This window comes from Oryx dammah, unplaced genomic scaffold, assembly GCF_014754425.2.
Source record: "Oryx dammah isolate SB20612 unplaced genomic scaffold, SCBI_Odam_1.1 HiC_scaffold_22, whole genome shotgun sequence".
Classification (NCBI taxonomy): domain Eukaryota; kingdom Metazoa; phylum Chordata; class Mammalia; order Artiodactyla; family Bovidae; genus Oryx; species Oryx dammah.
In genome coordinates, this window is record NW_024070206.1 from 47,199,675 (window position 1) to 47,205,898 (window position 6,224).

Below are 6,224 nucleotides of genomic sequence, written 5' to 3' on the forward strand. Positions count from 1 at the left end.
AATGTGTGGTTATAGCTATTATGGCAGTTGAACTTAAAAAAATAAAAACCTAGTCATTTAAGTAGATCCAAGTTATTGTCACCATTTAACAAACGAATAAAAAATCATTCAAAGGAATCACGGGTATGCAGTGAAGTTGTTGTTCAGTCAGTCACTCATGCCCAACTCTTTCCCACTTCATGGTCTGTAGCAATCCAGGCTTCCCTATCCTTCACCATCCCCCAGAGCTTGCTAAAACTCATGTCCATTGAGTCAGTGATGCCATCCAACCGTCTCATCCTCTGTTTTCCCCTTCTCCTCTTGCCCTTGATTTTTCCCAGCATCAGGGTCTTTTCCAACTAGTCGGCTCTTCATATCAGGTGGGTAAAGTACTGAAGCTTCAGCTTCAGCACCAATCTTTCCAGTGAATATTCAGAGTTGATTTCCTACAGAGTTGACTGGTTTGATCTCCTGTCAGTACAAGGGACTCTCAAGAGTCTTCTCCAGCACGACAGTGGGATGTAGTGAAGAGCAGGGACCAAATGACCTTTGATAACAGAGGATTTGATGATGATGGTGATGATGATGATAATGGTGATGACTAACATTTGCTGAGTGTTTATCAGGGACCAAACGATATTCTAGGTTTCTTATATGTATTAATTCACCTTCTACTGACAATAATCTTATGATATTTGTACTATACATTTTCGAAGATCTTTTAGATATTGAGTGGCTTGCCCAGGATTCAAATTCAGACACAGATAAGTACCCAGTTCAGTTCAGTTCAGTTAGGTTATTCAGTCGTGTCTGACTCTTTGCGACCCCATGAACCGCAGCACGCCAGGCCTCCCTGTCCATCACCAACTCCTGGAATTCACTCAGACTCACGTCCATCGAGTCAGTGATGCCATCCAGCCATCTCATCCTCTGTCGTCCCCTTCTCCTCCTACCCCCAGTCCCTCCCAGCATTAGAGTCTTTTGCAATGACTCAACTCTTTGCATGAGGTAGCCAAAGTACTGGAGTTTCAGCTTTAGCATCATTCCTTCCAAAGAAATCCCAGGGTTGATCTCCTTCAGAATGGACTGGTTGGATCTCCTTGCAGTCCAAGGGACTCTCAGGAGTCTTCTCCAACACCACAGTTCAAAAGCATCAATTCTTTGGCACTCAGCCTTCTTCACAGTCCAACTCTCACATCCATACATGACCACTGGAAAAACCATAGCCTTGACTAGACGGACCTTTGTTGGCAAAGTAATGTCTCTGCTTTTGAATATGCTATCTAGGTTGGTCATAACTTTTCTTCCAAGGAGTAAGCATCCTTTAATTTCATGGCTGCAGTCACCATCTGCAGTGATTTTGGAGCCCCCCAAAATAAAGACTGACACTGTTTCCACTGTTTCCCCATTTATTTCCCATGAAGTGATGGGACCGGATGCCATGACCTTCATTTTCTGAATGTTGAGCTTTAAGCCAACTTTGTCACTCTCCTCTTTCACTTTCATCAAGAGGCTTTTGAGTTCCTCTTCACTTTCTGCCATAAGGGTGGTGTCATCTGCATATCTGAGGTTATTGATATTTCTCCCAGCAATCTTGATTCCAGCTTGTGTTTCTTCCAGTCCAGCATTTCTCATGATGTACTCTGCATAGAAGTTAAAGAAGCAGGGTGACAATATACAGCCTTGACGTACTCCTTTTCCTATTTGGAACCAGTCTGTTGTTCCATGTCCAGTTCTAACTGTTGCTTCCTGACCTGTGTACAGATTTCTCAAGAGGCAGGTCAGGTGGTCTGGTATTCCCATCTCTCTCAGAATTTTCCACAGTTTATTCTGATCCACACAGTCAAAGGATTTGGCATAGTCAATAAAGCAGAAATAAATATTTTTCTGGAATTCTCTTGCTTTTTCCATGATCCAGCGGATGTTGGCGAATTGATCTCTGGTTCCTCTGCCTTTTCTAAAACCAGCTGGAACATGTGGAAGTTCATGGTTCACATATTGCTGAAGCCTGGCTCGGAGAATTTTAAGCATGACTTGACTAGCATGTGAGATGAGTGCAATTGTGTGGTAGTTTGAGCATTCTTTGGCATTGCCTTTCTCTGGAATTGGAATGAAAACTGACCTTTTCCAGTCCTGTGGCCACTCCTGAGTTTTCCAACTTTGCTGGCATATTGAGTGCAGCACTTTCACAGCATCATCTTTCAGGATTTGAAACAGCTCAACTGGAATGCCATCACCTCCACTAGCTTTGTTTGTGTGATACTTTCTAAGGCCCACTTGACTTCACATTTCAGGATGTCTGGCTCTTGATGAGTGATAACACTATCGTGATTATCTGGGTCGTGAAGACCTTTTTTGTACAGTTCTTCTGTGTATTCTTGCCACCTCATCTTAATATCTTTTGTTAGGTCCAGACCATTTCTGTCCTTTATTGAGCCCATCTTTGCATGAAATGTTCCCTTGGTATCTTTAATTTTCTTGAAGAGATCTCTAGTCTTTCCCATTCTGTTGTTTTCCTCTATTTCTTTGCAATGATTGCTGAAGAAGGCTTTCTTACCTTTTCTTGCTATTCTTTGGAACTCTGCATTCAGATGCTTATATCTTTCCTTTTCTCCTTTACTTTTCACTTCTCTTCTTTTCACAGCTATTTGTAAGACCTCCCCAGAGAGCCATTTTGCTTTTTTGCATTTCTTTTCCTTGGGGATGGTCTTGATTCTTGTCTCCTGTACAATGTCATGAACCTCAGTCCATAGTTCATCAGGCACTCTATCTATCAGATCTAGGCCCTTAAATCTATTTCTCACTTCCACTGTATAATCATAAGGGATTTGATTTAGGTCATACTTGAATGGTCTAGCAGTTTTCCCTACTTTCTTCAATTTAAGTCTGAATTTGGTAATAAGGTGTTCATGATCTGAGCTACAATCAGCTCCTGGTCTTGTTTTTGTTGACTGTATAGAGTTTCTCCATCTTTGGCTGCAGAGAATATAATCAATCTGATTTCGGTGTTGCCCGTCTGGTGATGTCCATGTGTAGAGTCTTCTCTTGTGTTGTTGGAAGAGGGTGTTTGCTATGACCAGTGCATTTTCCAGGCAAAACTCTATTAGTCTTTGCCCTGCTTCATTCCGTATTCCAAGGCCAAATTTGCCTGTTACTCCAGGTGTTTCTTGACTTCCTACTTTTGCATTCCAGTGCCCTATAGTAAAAAGGAAATCTTTTTTAGGTGTTAGTTCTAAAAGGTCTCATAGGTCTTCATAGAATCATTCAACTTCAGATAAGTACCCAGTAGCTACTAAATCATGCATATGATAATAATCCTAACCAACATTGATTGAGCACCTATGTACCATCTCCTGGGATAAATCATTTACATAGATTACTTTTATTTAATTCATGGCACAATAATAGTCTGTAGCTATTACCACTGTCCCCATTTTGCAGATTCAAAACAAGCTGTATGAAGATCATGGGACTAGGGATTTGCAGAACCAGCCCTCCTCACTATTGTGCTGGGCAGTTTCTGGTATGCCTCTACTTAGAAAAGTCAACATGAGCATATGGAGAACACTATCTCCACCAAGACTGCAAGCTCTTGTTCAAGTATTTCAGGCTGCTCATCCACATTCAAGTTGTCATGGTAAATAGAAGCCATACTGCTTTATCTCCTGGGTAGGTAGGCTATCAAGTAATGTTTATTCTTCTCATCCAGAAAGTTCTTTCCACTTGCTGCTGCTGCTAAGTCGCTTCAGTCGTGTCCAACTCTGTGTGACCCCATAGACAGCAGCCTACCAGGCTCCCTCGTCCCTGGAATTCTCCAGGCAAGAACACTGGAGTGGGCTGCCATTTCCTTCTCCAATGCATGAAAGTGAAAAGTGAAAGGGAAGTCGCTCAGTCGTGTCTGATTCTTCACGACCCCATGGACTGCAACCCACCAGCCTCCTCTGTCCATGGGATTTTCCAGGCAAGAGTACTGGAGTGGGGTGCCATTGCCTTCTCCTTCCACCTGCTACAAAGATTCAAATTTTAATTAAAAACTAATTCCTAGAACAAGAAAGTAAATCATACATCTCACAGGGATCCCTTGAAACTGAATTTCACTAAGTGCTTGCATTTTGAGTATAAATATGGCATATATATATATCAATATTTTCAGTCCCCCTGAGATGGTGACTAGAACAGTGACTTAATATTTCCAAATATTTTTGTTTGTTTAAGCAGTTGAATTTTTCTCAAATACAGTCTTGTATAGAATCCAAAAGTAAAAATAAGGTAGTATGTTAATGCTAGTTTATTGTGTGAATATAAATTTGTGACATTTACTTATATAAGTCAGTTAATGAAAACAATGAAAAATTACTTCAATACCACAAAAATATGCAATATAGCTGCAGACTCATAATAGCCTCAGCCTCATATAATTTTTTTTCTGCATTTGTTTCAAATGCATTGAATAAGAAAAAAATCCTGTTTCATATATATAAAATATAATAGGTTTTAATAATTTATCTTGTAGCCCTGAAACATGATTTTTAATTAAAAAAGAGATAATGGGAGAGTTCATTTCCAGATCTACACAAAAATAAGTTAACCTGGCAGCTAAAACAATAAAGGTACTAATATATTAAATGTAATATATATATAGGACATTTGAGTTTACATTCATTTTGTTACAGGTTTTAAAAAGTAAAGATAAATTTAATACATATTTTAATTAAAATTGTAGAGACCCTTTTAAGCTTTTAAGAAATGTAGTTTGAAAACCAAAGATGTAATTGAATCCAGAGACCTGTTTCTGTTTCAGTCACAGAGTGAATCTGGGAGAAAAATAATAATAATAAATATTTACATGGTACTTACTCCATGCATGTACAGTTATAAGCTTTTCACATATAGTAAATAATTTAAGTCTCACATATCTCCTAGGATATGGCATCACTGACTCAATGGACATGAGTTTGATTAAACTCCAGGAGACGGTGAAGAGCAGGGAAGTCTGGCATGCTGCAGTCCATGGGGTGGCAAAGAGTCAGACATGACTGAGTGACTGAACAACATTTCCTAAGAAGTAGATACTATTGTCCCCCTTTACTGAAGACTCTTATAGGGAAAGTAAGTAACTTCCCACAACTCACAAAACTAGTAAATAGCAAGACAGGATTTGAACCAGATTACCTGGCTCCAGAGGCCTTTGCTCACTTTGGTTATAATGCCTTTGAAGTTGAGAAGGGGGATAATCAATAACACAGTGCAGAACAGCAGACACAAGCTACAGACTTTTCAGTTTAATGCCATATACCCAACCCTCTCCATCTCCAGGGCTCTAGATAATCACACCAAAATGTTCAACATTTGGCTTCAAAACCAAATGGTCAGAAGTAGCATCTTAACTAGGCTTTCCCTCATCCAGGTGCTATATCCTGAATCTGATGAAAAGGTTCTAGTAGGAAATGTATAGATCAGAGACTTTATAAAAGTCCATGTACTGCTTTGCTTACCTCTCTGATCCAAGGAGACTTTATCAAACATGTTCCTAGCCCCACTTGCAGTGCCCACTGCTTTTCTGCCTAACTAGATCAAACAGAACCTGAAGCCCATCACCCAGCTTGCATTTTTCTTTTTTTCTATCACCCTGTGTAAACTCCTCAGGACCACCCTACCAAGACCACTTCTAGTACTGTTAGAATCTAAGGATTATAAACACTTTGACCTTCTTATGAGAAGGACATTTATCCCCCATACATTCCAAACCTGAGTGAGACATGAAAGGAGAGGTATGAGGAATGAATTCCACTCTAGGCAATTATGTTCCTCATTTTTATAACAGATTATAACACCCAGCTACATGATCCTTTTACTCTCCCATTATCATTTCCTGCCATCTCCTGGTCATTGCCTCTCATTTGTGAATGACCTTAAGACCTGGGCTTCTGCCAGTATTCTCTTAAGCTGCAGTATTGAGATATAAGACCCATCCAACTTTCAGATCCTTGATCCCATCATCTCCTGTGCCCTTTCCCTTTACTTCTTCTCAACCACACACTGTCATGGCTCATCTCTGGACCTTGTCATTAACAAAAATGCAACCTTCTAAATCACTAAGTGGGGGATCCCACCCTCTAGTCTAACCTCCTCTCCAACTAACTTCTCTGATAAAATGTCCTTTGAAAACAGTGAGTGTTTTATTCAGCTATGTAATCTCTTGGCTTTCTTCATATCATCTCCCCCGTCTCTACTTTTCTTCTAAA